The 15,438-nt window shown below is 43.4% G+C and overlaps 1 protein-coding gene and 1 pseudogene across 5 annotated transcripts in view; both read right to left on the bottom strand.

Annotated features, from left to right (window-relative positions):
• DAB1 (DAB adaptor protein 1) overlaps positions 1-15,438 on the bottom strand; it is a 1,161,086-nt gene that overhangs the window by 685,114 nt on the left and 460,534 nt on the right. The window lies entirely within an intron of this gene.
• On the bottom strand, positions 13,446-14,547 carry LOC112824001 (phenylalanine--tRNA ligase beta subunit pseudogene; annotated as a pseudogene).

Below are 15,438 nucleotides of genomic sequence, written 5' to 3'. Positions count from 1 at the left end.
AGCCCGATCTCACGACTGAGATAGTGACCTGAGTCCAAATCAGGAGTCTGACGCTTAACTGACTGAGCCACCCAGGCACCCCTGGGCTTCCATTTCTTGACCTGGGAAATAGAGGGGGTCGGACTAGATCTCCAAGAGGTCTTGTAGCCAAGCATTCTATGTTTACTGAGCTGCAGGGATCCTTGACTTGCCTTTCCCACCCTCTGCGACAACCTTGAATGCAGAGGTCATGTCCTTTTACCTTTGTACCCACAATGCCCACCATGACCCTGTGGCTCACTAAAATATCTGATTTCATCACCAACATGGCAGCTAGCCACACAAACTCCCATTTACTGGTGTCAGGGTCTTTGGACTGTAGGGCTTCTCTTAACAATCTGATCATCCCACCTCAAGCTTCTCTAAAGGAGACTGCTTCCCTGAAGCAACAGCCATGGGTGGCAGCTAACGTGTCCCTTCAACTTACCGCTCAGCCTCAGGTGACTGGATACAGATGAACGCCTGCTCCAATGGCAGCTAATCTAAAGGCTGACCAGACCAACTATCTGTGAGGCAGCCAGGTGGGAGGGAATGAAAGAAAGAATGGAGAGAGAACACCAGAGAGGTGACCTGGGGCAATGTGATAGTTAATTTTACCTATCCACTTGAGTGGGCCATAGGGTTGCCCAGATATTTGGTCAAACATTCTTCTGGATGTTTTGGGATGAGTTTAGCTTTTAAATTGATAAACGGAGTAAAGCAGATTGTCCTTCATAATGTAGGTGGGCCTCATCCAATCAGCTGAAGGCCTGAACGGAACTAAAAGGCTGAGAAAGAGGAATGTCCTTCCATCTGACTGCCGAGAGCTGGGACATCAGATGTTTTCCTGCCTTTGGATTCGAACTGAAACATCAACTCTCCCTATGTTTCCAGTGTGCTGACTGTACGTCTTGAAACTTAGCATCTCTAAGCATATGAGTCAATTCCTTATAATAAATCATACATATCTAAAATCCTATGTATTTATATTCCCTATCTATAGATAGAATAAATACCTGATCTATATCTAGACGCCCTGTCTGTCTATATCTGTAGCCTATCTGTGTCTATATCCTAGTCTATCTACCTCTCTGCACATCCTATTGGTTCTGTTTCTCTGGAGAACCCTAACTCAGGCAGTCAGATTCCTTGTTGGGGATCTGAACTAGGAGCTATGAAGGGCATGATGTAGCTAGAAGCAGGAACTAAAAGTGAAAGGAAGCAGCCAGAAAGGTGAGGATGAACCAGGGCCATGAGGAAGAGTCACACCCTGGAGGGGTTGCAGCAAGTCCAAGTTCAAGGAGCAGCAGGAGCTGAGATGCTGTTGTGTCTGCAAGGGGAGACCAGAGGGCTCCTGAGCAGCAGGTGGAGGGGGGATGCCCCTTCCCAGTCACGCTCAGCCCGGATGACTCCCTGGCTCCAGTCCTTCCAGCACATCTGATTCTACTTGTGACACTGCAACACCCAGTGACCTTCAACCCCAGAGGCTGACCACCTCAGAGGCTTAAAGTCTGTTGGGAAAGATTAGGGTGAGGAAGGGAGAGGACAGAGTGTAAAGAGGAAAGAAAGAAAGAAGGGGAAGAAAAGCATGCGGAGAAATGATGAAGAAGAACAGGAAGGGCAGGGTAGGGGCAGTTCGATCCGATGGGGGAGCGATTCGGGCTGAGGGCCAGTTACTCTCAGGTTTCTAGTGGTCCTCAACCACGACAATCAAGATAAGAGGACTCTCCTCTCCGCTTCTTGTTCTTTACTTAATAAATAAATAAATAAGACAAACCTGCCTATTTCCTCCCCGGAGAATTGAATGTGATCAGTTCTGGCCATAAAGCCCCCTGGAGAAATTCACGGTGTTCAGGAAACATTAAGAGGCTGAAAGAAAGATGGTTTCTAAATCTCAGAGGAAGAAGCTTCGCAATGAAGTCTTGGACCTAATCATTTTATCCCTTCCCTCGGCCTGGTCACACTGCCAATTCCCCCAGCAGCAGCAATCACTCACAAAGGAAGAATCTCAGAGCCCAGGCGTAGATTCTAACCCACAATCAAATAGAAGCCCGAGTTCTCTGCTCATACAATTTCTGGTAAACACTGTCAATTTCAGACTTCCAAATGGGGAGTATATTTTTATTCATTTTAAGTTATGCTCTCTTTCATTTTCTTAGAAAATGGGACAATAGGGGCAATCCGAGGGGTTTGATTTTCAGTACTTATTTGTATTTTTCAATATATATATATATATATATATATATATATATATATATACATATACACCTGTCAAGACATAAAGACCTGTGCTTTGATGTTGAGACAAAGGAAGCACCATTCCTGGAGGTCCCAAATGGAATATTCAAAGGCTTGGGCTGTGGCGCCATCCTTGCTTTCAAGCTATATCACAGATTAAAGGTAGAATTGGCTCAGACTTTAGCTGGGAGGGGGCATTAGCAAATGAATGAATTATTCTCTGTTTACAAAACCAATGAGCTTTCTATTGGCTGGGCTTGTGGTCTTCTTTCATTGCAGACCATTAATAAATGAAACTCTATTTGGATTTTACAGGCATATTTGCCATCAGTGTCACACCAGTCGGCAGACTGGTGGTGTGGAAAGCGTCAGGCTTTGGAGTCAGAGAGCCAGACATTCTAATCCTTGGCCCTAGCATTTACTGAACCTGTGGCCTCTAGTAAGTTTATTTATCCCCACTGAGCTTCCCTTTTAACATCTGATAAACTGAAGCCACAGAATCTAATGCTTACAGTTTTTATAAATAAAATCATCGGTGCAAAGTGAGTGGCACCACGCCTGACACTTGGTAGGCATTCAATAAATCTTCCTTCCTTCTAAAAAGGAAACTTCGCAATTTAAACAAGGAAGAGCCAGGGATAGCCCTGCCCTAGGCAACATAATATTTCACCACTGCAACTGGATTACAAGCAAAAGGGTAATTCGGGAAGTTGCTGACCTGTGCTCCTCAGGGCCGGAAGAGCATGTTGGTTTCATAAAGAGAATGAAAGGTGATCCCTTTCAGCAGCCTGTTCTACCTGAGTCAGGAGCGAGTTTACCTGGGTCTCTGGCCTTCTGCTCCTCTCCAGAAGTAGGTCTCAGGCTGCCCACACCCAATCTGACATTTTAAACAGGCATAGAGAAAGCCCTCCATCTTGCTCTGTACAAACGTGGCTAACTACCTCATCTCCAGGAATCAAAGCCTGGCCTGACTGGTGGGTGGAGATGTGCCTACTGCTCTTAACTTCAGCTGATCCCCCTGGACCCTGTCCCTGACCTGGTGACAATTGCTGGCTCCTAGCACTGGGCATGGCTGGCCCATCTGATGAAGCAGCAGGTAGAGAAATAAGTCATGGGCCTTGGAATGGGGAGTAAAAGATTTCCATCCCTGCCTGGGTCTATGATTTGAAATCTTAGTTTTCACACCTATAAAATGAGCATAGCTGGACTTACATCCCAGAAAAGCTGGATTTGCAAATAATGTAGGTATTAGGTATCTGGGACTTGGTAGACCATTTATCTATGTTCTTTTCCATTATGTTCCCCATTGCCATCCAGTTTATAAGATATTTTAATCATCAAGTTTCACACTTGTTATCCCAACTCTGTAAAGAAGATATAATTCCTTTTCCTCCATATTTTTAGTGATAGAAACTGAGGTGCGGTGAAGCTCTGGGATGTTCTCAAGTGGCATTTAGCAAGTGGCAGGGTTGGGATGTGAACCGTGGTCTTCCAATTCTAGAAGTTCGAATCTTTCACATCTAATTCGAGAAGTGAGACTAGCAAGTGCATCTATGAATTAGAGCCCTGGACAGGCATTTTATAACGTTATAGCTATTGCCACCCTTAGAGAGTCCAATGTGCCCATTTTGGAGGTGGGAAAATGGGGCTCACAGTGAGAACTAACTTGCCCTGGGTCACACCACCGTTGGAGGCAAAGCTACAGTGAGAGTTTGTCTTTGCCCCTCTTCTGACTCCCATGTTGGGCTCTTGGTTCCTGAGCTGAAATTACAGACTGGGGATGTGATTCAGTTGCAGCTCTGTTTTACACACTCACGATTTGCCCTAATGCCCCTCTACAGTGAGATTTAAAAAACAGACTCAGAGAAGTTTAGCAACTGACCCCAAAACTCAGTCTGGAAGGCAAAGCTGGAGCTCAGCCTTGGTGCCTCTGACCTCGGCTCTTTCCCCTGCCCTGAGCTGCAGCTCACAGTGGTCAGAGCTGAACAAATGCACAATGCATGCCTTCACTTTTCATTCAAATCCCTCAGTGTAGAACGACTCTAAGAAAGTTTGCCAAAAATCAGTTCCCTGGATGACCAGCTTGCAAAACAGGCAAACAAACACAAAAACAAAACCATTTCTCAAAATTACATGGAGCTTTAGAGTAAATCTTTATATATAGTAAATCTTTCTTTTTTCCCTGCCTCCCTCTCTCTCTTTCCTTTCTTTTTTCTTTCTTTTTTCTTTCTTTCTTTCTTTCTCTTTTTCTTTTTTTTTTTCTTTCTTTCTTTCTTTCTTTCTTTCTTTCTTTTTCTCTCTTATCTCCTCTTTTTCAAAAATGCTTGGCTATTCTGGGCCCTTTACTCTTCCACGTGAAGTTTAGGTTCAGGTTGTCCATCTCCCTGGCAAACTGTTGAAGTTTTGGTTGGAATCACTTTGAATCTTTACATTAACTTGGGGAGAAATGACATCTTTACAGCACTGAGTGTTCCTATCCATGAATAGAGTATTATAGTCTCCATTTGTTCAGGTTTTCTTTTATGCTTTTTAATAGAGGGGCATATGTGTGCGTGTCTCACAAGAAATTCACTCAACAAGAATTTATTGAGCATGTGGTATAGTCAAGGCCAAAACGGGCCCATCCGGTGTAAATAAGATTTTCTATTTTTCTCAACTTTAACCACTTTGGTTATTCTTGTGCCAATTTCACAAGTGGCTCATGAGTTTTCATTGTGTATTTCTAACATTTGAACTTGAAACTCACAGCATTTCTTACCACTGACAATGCACAGGAGGGGAGAGATTCCTGGGATTCATTCAGAACGACTCCCTTCTGTTAGGGGTGTGTGTGTATTGTTTCAACGTCTCTGGGAATGAAAAAGCCATGGAAGGCCCAAACTCTCCAGACCGCACTGTGTGCCACAGATAGAGCTCTGATCCTTAATATTGGCGGTACTGGATTCTGTTAGTCATCTGATTAGTGATTAGATCACACAGGCCTTACTTAAAGCAATTAGGAGTAAATACTTTAGCTTTGTTCAACGAGGTAGGATCTAGGCAGCTTAACCATGTGGGGAAGAACAAAGAAGCTTCAGAATGAATATACTGGTTGTTCCTGGATTTACTCTGCGACTGGCACCTAATCTGTAAAACAGCAGTGGGGTTTCAGAAATAAATGTTGCTCAAAGAAAATGCACAATGCTGGCCTGAAAACTGGGGCATGGCCCAATTCCTTTGATCGATGCAGTAAATATGTATTGGGGGCTAACTTATATTCCAACACTGGGCTAGGGGCCAGAATACAAACATCACAAAGATAGTCATGGTCTTTGTCCTCATGCTCATGTAGTCTAATGAGGAACAGAGACAAGTCACGAGATTACTAAAAAGCTTGATTCATTAGATAAAGAAAAGCAAAGAGAAGGCACACAAGGCATAGGAGTTTAGGGGAGGGAGATGTGGTGTAGGGAAAGACCCTGAAAGAGAAGATGGCTAACTTGAGAACATAAAGGGAGGTTAGCATATGTAGAGAGTAAATAATAAAATGAGGGTGGGAAGTGGCAAGAGATAGGAAAGGAGAGAAGGAGACATGGGCAGATCATGGAAGGGACAGGAAACTGTGTTTGGGAATTCAGACTTTAACCAGGGCAGAGTTTGCAATCATGGGAAATGCCAGATTTGCTGTTTGGAGAGCTCGTAAAGGTCACAATGGGGCGGACAGACTGAGAGTGACATGGGGAGGTGGGAAGTCCAGGCCAAACATGAGGACAAGAGCACTAGGAATAGATGGAAAAGTGGAAGCTCAGGAAAGATGAGCAACTTACCTTCTCCCATCCCTACTGAGTGGTAAAGCAGGATTTTGAAACCGGTTCAAGAGGGCCCCCAAATCCTGTCATTTTTCCACTGCACCCAATTGCCCTGCCATGTGTAAAGGACAAACTGAGCGTGGGGGGATTAAGGAGTAGAGTGAGAAATGGGCTGGAGGGAGAACACACTAGAAAGGGAAAGACCCACTTGAACCCACACGCGAAGGGGGACCTAGGGAAAGGAAGAGAAAGAAATTCATGTTTGTCTGTCCCCGTGGAAGAGGTTGTCTACCACACTTCTCAAACTTTAAAGTGCACAAGAATTCCCCAGAGATCTTGTTAAGGTGCAGATTCCGATTCAGTAGGTTTGGGTTGGGGCCTGAGATTCTGCATTTTTAATAAGCTCCCAGGTGAGGCCCATGCTGCTGGTCCAGGGACCACAGTTTGAGAAGCAATGGTGGAGGAGTGATTAGGAGCCCAGGGTTTAAGGCAGACCAGGAACTGAATCGTGGCGTGGACACTTATGAACAGTGTGACCTTGTGGAATGTATTAGTTCACAGGGCTGCTATAGCAGAATACCAAAACCTGGGGAGCCAAAAACAACAGAAAGCTATTGTCTCACAGACCTGGAGATTAAATGTCTCAAATCAAGGCATCAGCAGGGCCATGCTCTTTCTGACAGTTCCGGGGGTGGGGGGAGGGGGGTTTCTTGCCTCTGTTAGTGTCTGGTACTTACTGACAAGCTCTGGTGTCCCTTGGCTCGCAGATGCATCACCCCAGTCTCAGGGCTGCCTTCTCGCTCTGTATCTTCATTCATTCTTCATTCCCTCTGGCAGTGTCTGTCTCTGGGTCCAAATGTCCCCTTTTCATAAGAATGCCGGTCATGTTGGATTAGGGTCCACCCTAATGACCATTTAAACTTGGTTATTTATATAAGGACTCGATTTCCAAATGAAGTCACATTAGGACTTCAATATACCTTTTTTTGCGGGGGTGGGGGGGGACATATTTAACCCATAACAGGCAAGTTATTTTACCTCTCTGAGCCTAGGTTTTTTTATCTGTATAATAGGGATGATAATTCGTACTTCATTTTTTTTTAAGATTTTATTTATTTATTTGAGAGAGAGAGCATGAGCAGTGGGGAGAGGCAGAGGGAGAGGGACAAGCAGACTACCTGTTGAGCTGGGAGCCCGACACAGGGCTAGATCCCAGGACCCTGAGATCATGACTTGAGCCAAAGGCAGATGCTTAACTTTTGACTGAGCCACCCAGATGCCCCTATAAGATTCCTATCTTATAAAGTTAAATTAAATTAATAATAAGGGCAGAGTGCTAGCACATAGGAAGTATTACTCAGCACTAGGCATTTAAAATCCATCTCATTTAACTATCACTACCACCTGCCCTGTGATGTCTGCTTCATCATTCCCACTGGATATCAGAAGAGACCGTGACTCAACAAGGACAAGAAACTTGCCCAAAGTCACACCATTATTAAGATTTAAAATCCAGTTTTCTCCCAAGCCCATGATATTTATTCTCACTCCAAGGAGGCTGACTGGTGGTACTGGCAGCGGAGGTGGGGTTAAAAACTATTTCCTGCAGAGGCAACAGCAGAGAAAGATGATGATTATTTTTATTTAATCGTGGAGGGACATGTGCCGAATACAGAATCTGGTTTCAAAGTGCCCAGAATCACAGATGAAGTGTTCAGAGAGCGCAGGGCTTGGAGGAAGGAGGGGGCAAAGGACAGATGATATATGAAGTCCAGTGCATGAATCATGTTCACCAGTTTCTGTCATCCTTTTTCACGTTGCAAGGCTGCATTGGCACTTTTTTTTTTTAAATAGGCCACAGAAATTCACAATCAAAATTTCAAAGCTAAAAATACCTCCATGCCATCCTGGAAAATATTAAACAAAACAAAACAAAACAAAACACCTGAGTGCTTTCCAGCCAACAAAGAGAGAAATGTGTAGGCTGTGATGAGTAACTGAACCTACTTTTGTCTGTTTGCAATAGACATTTGCAAAACACATTATCCTTTTGACATTTCCGTGAGGATTGCTCATACTCTATTTTCTGCAAAATGCCTTCCACTCTTACTAGGTTCCCGTAATTACCTCTTTGGAAGAAGACCATCTCAGCCCTTCAGAGACATTATCAATTTTCAACAGTTGATTCCTAATTTTTGTTGATGTTACTGTTATACTGAGCTATCTCTTGAGGGCGGAGAACCAATGCCATCCTAAGCTATAGATAGATATGGATGGCCTGAGAGCTAGCCAGAAGAGTGATGGGGATGGAAAAGCAGGTGGCAGTTTGATGATACTCCTTCTGTATTTGTCAATCCTATGGTCTCTGCATGGCCCAGCAGCAGTAAAGGGAGCTCCAGTGCCTGGGTTCTGACCCTCTGTCATTTTCAAGGTGTGTGGCCCTAAGAAAATTGCTTGAACATTCTATGCCTAAATTTCCTTATCTACAAAACTGGAATAAAAATAGTACCTATTTCACAGAATTATGAGGATTGAAGAAATTAATATGTATAAAGAATTTAATTATGTGCATCTTATAGTATCCTCAATAAATGGTAACTAGGATTGTGATTATGCTTACTGGGCATGAAGAATGACAGCCTGGAAGTCAGAAGATGTTGTCACTTATGGAGTGTGGAATCTCCTTGATTTCACTGGCAAAATGGACCTACACAGCACCCACATCATGCAGAGTATTGTAGGGCAAAGTAATGAGTCCGTAGGTATTTTGTTTTGTTTTTTTCTCTAATTGTGATGGGATGCCACTGAGGTGCTTTTTAGCAGGGGAATTAAGTGATCAGATTAGCATTTTACAAAGTTATTCCAACTACTCTTTGGGGAGTAGACTGGGTAAAGGTGATGCTAAGAAACCAGGCAGGCGAGGCATTTACAAGGGCACTGACCACGGCAGTGGGGAAGGAGATGGAGCAAAGTGGACTCAGCCTGTGAACTTCAGGCAGCTTCCCAGGACTCGGTCGTAGACGGGAGAATGTGAAGAACAAGTGCACAGAAGAGAAACTCACTGAAATGTATGCAGGTATGTATGAATACTCTGGAGCAATGGCAGAAAGAACAACAACAAAAAGGAATAGAAATGTCTGTATGGAAAAGAAGAGAAGAAGGAAGAAGACCAGAAACTCAGAGATTTGTGGAGAACCTACATTCTCCATGGGGTGCTGCAGCACTGTGGGCTGATGGGGCAACATGGTCAAGGTCTGGCAGAGGAGGACGCTGCCATATTTGAGGAACGCTGTGCTGGTCACTTCTGCACAGGAACCATACAGCTTTGAATGGGTGCTTAGTCATATTATGCAGGTGTGGCCTTGCCATCAAAATATACTGTATTGCCCTCCAGCACAGAAATGACTTCTTTTGTATCCCCAGGTATATTTAGCACAGTCCCATGGATATAACTGAGTTCTTGGTAAATGCTCGTTGAATTTGGAAAGTTGTTGAGTAAAAGGTAAAGCATTTAATAATCAGCAACAGTTTGAGAGCCTGTGTTAGGCTTTGGGAAGATAGAAGATGAATGAGAGATGGACACTGACCTTCCCTATCCACCTTTCCTTTCCCTCTCTCTTCTCCCCCACCTCTGTCTGTCTCTGCTTGTCTGTTTCATACACACACACACACACACACACACACACACACACACACCCCACATACTGCACCAAAAAGGGGAACCAGCAACTGGGAGTCCAATATTGAATCTTTGCACAGATAGAATCTGGGCATGTGTGATGTGTCTCTCACCCTCCTTAGACCGACAGGCTAGCTAACAATGGCATGGCCTCTTCATGGTAAAGTACACAGAAGCAAGCCCAGCTCTACAATCCAGTTTGAAGCCTCTGCCAGCACCATACCTGCTTACATCTCATTGGCCAACACATGTCACAAGGCAAAATCCAAAGCCAAGGCGCAGGCATGTCATATCCACCTGCAGCTGAAACTGCAACATTACCTAAACGGTATAAGTACCAGGACAGATCTAGAACCATGGTTACCTTGGGCAAGTCCTTTCCATTCTCCAGGTGTCCTCACCTCTGTAAATAGCTTGGATCAGATCCATGCATCCTACAGAGTGAAATCCAGCCCTCCAGTAGCACACAAAATGAATTTAGATGACACATGAAATTTAGTCAATTCTTGGATGTGGTATTAACTAATATAGAGCACAGAAAGTGATGATGATTCACTTTTGAATTTGCTTTCAATATTGCCAGCTATATCAAGGAGAAAGTCTGAGTTAGTGCCCATGACAAGCCCAAAACCTTTGCTGACTTCTCCTTTTAACAATGAGCTGGCAGACCACAGCACCAAGCAAGAATTTCCAAAGAGTGCTTTGTTTTCATTTTATTTATTTTTGACTACAGTATATTTATAGCAAGTGAGGCCAGATTTCATTTAGTTATAAAAAGCTTATTTAAAAATACATGTATTTAAATAAAAATGTGAGCCAATTTAAAGAAAATACAAAGTAAATTATTGGTGACAGGCAGAGAGCAAAAATTCATGGCCATGGGCTTGAATAACTAAAGTTTGGGAAATTCTGGATTTGACCATCTTTAAGGTTCCAAGATCCTGTGATCACTGCCAACTTCATTGTCCCAGCGGTGGTCTCTACTTCCACCCCAACGCTTTCTCAGAGGAAGACGAGCCGCCTTCTCTTCTGACGGCATCTATGACCCTTCATTCCCCCCACCTCCACATCTGAGCGGCCCAGCTGCCAATATAACTACCCAGCCAGATGTATTTGATTGACATGCTCATCCCTGCACAATGGGCCAGAGTCAGTCACCCTGCGGCTGTCCCTGCCCTTGGCATTGTGACGCATGGGCCCAGATTCCAAATGTCATGTCACATCTCCTCATGGCATCAAAGCACCCTTGAGAGCAGGAAACCCTAACAGATGGCTGAAATGCCTTCAAAAAGACTCCCCCAGACAGCCCGGGAGATGCACAGAGCCCTGTCGGTGGTGATGGGTTGCAACATATGCTCAGCAAAAAACGCCAAAGGGAAGAGAGGTTCCCGCACCCACCGAGACCACAGAGTGCTGGTTCAAATGCTGGGTATCAGCTGCCTTAGACAGACTGCCATTTGCTTTTGCAAAATATCTGTTAAGTCCCTGATCTCAATGCTTAGTATTCTGGACTTTTAAAGGTAGTGATAGAAAACTTTTTATTTACCTTGAATATTTCATTACAAAGCAGATGAATGGGGAAAGGTTATTTTCTCTCAATAGTGGACTGTCACTCCCTCTGGTCCAGGAATTCCTAACCTGCATTTTCCAGATCCTTCAGAAGCACACAGCCGGTCTTAAAGAGGGTTGTGAACCTTCCAAAATTACCTGCAAACATTTTTTTGTGTGTGTGCAACACATACAGGTTTCTGTGGAGAAAGGGTCTAAAGCTTTAGTTTGGAATTTCAGAATAGTCCTTGTCTCATTAGAAACCACAGGCCTAATAGTGCTCCTTAGAGAGAATGTGTGGGGCAGAACAACTTCAAAACAAAACAAACTTAAACTGGGCAGCGATGTAAGGTAACAAAGATTTTCCCCTCATAATAATTTTAAGAAGAACATTTGCTATTTACCATCACCATAATTTCAAAAGGGTCATCTCAGTGTAGCAGGACATGAAAAACCATTTCAGGAAGGCCATAAGCTCAGATTAAAAACATAAATTTAGCTTTGTTTAAAAAAATGACTACATTGTCCATTTTCATTTCACTGGTGGCCAGCACCAATCTGGGGACCAGGATTTGGGAAGCCCTGATTTCAGAGTGGGAAATTCCTACTCAGCATGCAAACCTTTGGAAAACTATGGACTTCTTTGGGATTTCCCACAGCTGAGTTCATGGCACCACTCCCCCACCCCATCCCATCTCTGTTTCTGGGCCACCCGAAGAGAAGTCCATTATCTTTGACTCCACTATGCTGTGACATCTGCTACTATACCCCAAGGCAAGGGGGGGTGGGTTCAATGCAGCAACTCATCCCAACAGCTCTTGACTATACCCCTCGTGTGGACCAGCCATGAACTAGGCATCCGATACACAGAAGTGCCAGGCACCATCCCTTACTCAAAGGGCTCACCCTATGGTGGAGGGGATGATAGAAAGGGTGTAAGTGGGGACCATGCCCCACTCCACTACGCTCTCCCCCGTCATCAAAGGAGCAAAAGGAAACAGTGTCTGATGCTCTCCAGGCTGTATCACATAATCCATGTTTTGATTCAATAAGGAGAACCCTAAATAGGGCTGAATGATTGAATTCTTTTCCCCAAAGGAATTTAAAATGCCTCTTCCCTTTAGAAGTGTGTGACAGAGAATACGGAATGGAGGGTGTCAGAAGCACTCTGAATGCAGACAGGAAGTTGGCAGACACCTCAATGTAGGGAGTCAAGCTTCTTTAGCCATGTAATGGTAATTCCAGTTCTTAAAGTAGGTTTTAATTTTTAGTTTTATTTTATTATGTTATGTTAATCACCATACATTACATCATTAGTTTTTGATGTAGTTTCCATGATTCATTGTTTGCATATAACACCCAGTCTCCATTCAGTATGTGCCCTCTTTAATACCCATCACCAGGCTAACCCATCCCCCCACCCCTCTCCCCTCTAGAACCCTCAGTTTGTTTCTCAGAGTCCATAGTCTCTCATGGTTCGTCTCCCCCTCCGATTTCCCCACCTTCATTTTTCCCTTCCTACTATCTTTTTTTTTTTTTTAACATATAATGTATGTTTGCCTCTGCAAAGGCTGGGCTCCACTGACTTGCACTAAGAGCCCAAAGGAAGCAACCGGTATCAGAACACACAGTGACAAGGAATGGCATGAGACAGCGGGAGGCAGCTAGCAGAATCTGGAAGAGAGACATAGATACCCCAAAATAGAAATGGTTCTCCTGATCATAAGGCCAAAGTGAGGGGACATGGCAGCTCATTTCAAAATCCACTGTATAGTATGCAGACTTCTAGATAATTTTAGGAGGGCTTTCACTCTTTTTTTTTTCCCCTTACTGCTTTCTACTTATTTTTAATTTATTTTTAAAAATAGTTGTTTATTGAGAGCGAGCACATGAGCACGAATGGGGGAGGGGAAGAGGGAGAGAATCTTCAAACAGACTCCCCACTCAGTGCGGAGCCCCACTCGAGGCTCAGTCTCATGACACATGAGGTCAGGACCTGAGCCGAAACCAGGAGTCAGACTTTCAACCAACTGAGCCACCCAGGTGTTTCTCCTACCACTTTCTACTTTATTAAACAATGAAGCACAAATGGATGTTCCCTGTGGGATAACTAAAGGACAGCAAGGGAAGAGAAGGGGACACTCTTGAAGAGAATCAAGAGCAGAGACCCATCTTCACCAAAAGGGCTTAATATTGATTTCCAGGGAAGAGCAGCACATGGTCAGCTCAAATTTGGTGATGGCATCAGGATGAAGGACCAACCCCAATTGACAAAGATCTCGATGCATCATCCAGGAGAAGGGCCTTCAGATGCTTTGATCACATATGCCCCCTGCTTTTCACCAGGAGGCACCTTAAGCAGCTGTATAATTCTGTCCAGAAGCCCACAGATTATCTCCAACCAAGGATTCCTACTGTAATAAACAGTACAGAAATGCCTATAGTTTCTTTCACCTAGGTCTCTGCTAGAATCTTCTACTACAGTGTCAGAGATTTCAGTTTCAGAGGAAGGGGCATCTTACTATTGTGGCTATGGTCTTTAGGAGGCCAGGAGGAAGGGTAATGAGTACTACCTGAAATTCGGTGGCCTTAGGATCACTTATATGAACTACCTTTGTTGCAGAGATGTCCAAACCAAGTTTATCAGCCATATCTTCTTGGAGGCACAGAGGAAAGGCAAGTGGTTCAGGGCGTCAGTAGCTACCATGTCATGTCTTAGAAGTCCTGTGAGCTTATTAAGAGGAAATTGATTAGCTACAGTGTATGTTTCTGGGAGAGCCACCTGAATGTTACTATATCCATAAGCAATAGCTACATGTTGTATATCACATGCATGGAAAATGTCAACTCTGGTCAGAGAGATTTCAATCTCAATCTGATTCCCATCACCTATGACTTCTGACTTTAAACACACCTTGGTCAGAAGCTTGGCAAGATTTTCTGGAGTTAATTAGATCAGATATCACCATCTCCTTTCGTTAAGCCAGTTCTGGAAGGGTATATGATTTTCCATTAGGAAAAACCACCTTACCTGATTTAACTGTAAATTGATTCTTATTCACTGAACATGGTGACAATGACATCAAGAGCTATTTTTGCCTTAGTAATCAGTTCTTATGCATTCATGGATACACTTCTAGCATTCAGTGTTAATTTGGAATGATTTTCATTGATGATAGGAGGCCATAAAATGATGGTACCATTGCTATCATAGGTAACTGGGTACAGGGGTTTATTTTCAGCGATATGGAATTAATGTTCAAGGAGCACTTTCATTCTTGATACTGTGTTTGATTTTCATTTAACTTCTTTGTTGTTTCCCTGAAGTCCTGAGTTAAGAGAGCCTCTCTGACTATTTTTGCATAACAAACTAAATTGAGTGGATATTGACCGATAGCTACAATTGGCAGTTATCTATCAGGTAAGTAGATAGGTAAGTAATAGTAGCTACTCTCAGGTAAGTCCCAAGGACTATCACATATGTTCTCTCAATACATGTAATAGTGATATTCCCCTTTCAGTTGAAAAGCCAAAGCACAGAGAGGTTAATTACCTTGTCAAGGACAAAGAGCCAGCCGAAGATAGCTGAGACTTCACTGACACTAGCACCAAGAGTCAAAGGAAACAACAGATCTCAGCTGCCAGTCTATTCCCAGTCTTGAGTTTTTGGAACAACAAGATTGAATGCTATTCTCCGCAACGTATAGGTATCCAAACGAATAGAAGATTCATAAAGATAATTGAATGGTAGGAAAATATCCCTATTCCTCTTGCAAAGGGGAACTGTGATTAATATGAAGAAGGGAAGGCTGAGATAAATTAGAAACTTGGAAAAAAAAACATGAATGAATTTTAGAATGAATCAGAGAATGTAAATTTGAGGGAATTCAAAGTGAACCTGCCAAACTAAACAGAAATGCTGAGGCACACGAGGGTATAGTGACATAATTATTTTTGCACAACAAATTAGTAACAGAATAGGAATTAGAATTTACTTCTCAATGTCCAGGCTCAAGACTCACACCACCCAACACCAGGCATTTAGGAGATGCTACACTGACAAATGAACTATGAAGAAGAAATTTTCATCAGACAAAGAGAGGTAACAAATCGTTTTCTCCCAGGGAGCCAGACTTTGGAGGACACTACATTTTGTTGTCAAGGGAG

The sequence above is a fragment of the Callorhinus ursinus genome, unplaced genomic scaffold (assembly GCF_003265705.2).
Source record: "Callorhinus ursinus isolate GAN/ISIS: 27379988/994484 unplaced genomic scaffold, GSC_fseal_2.0 scaffold9, whole genome shotgun sequence".
Lineage (NCBI taxonomy): Eukaryota > Metazoa > Chordata > Mammalia > Carnivora > Otariidae > Callorhinus > Callorhinus ursinus.
The sequence above is the reverse complement of the archived record's forward strand: the minus strand, read 5'-3'. Positions and strand labels throughout refer to the sequence as shown.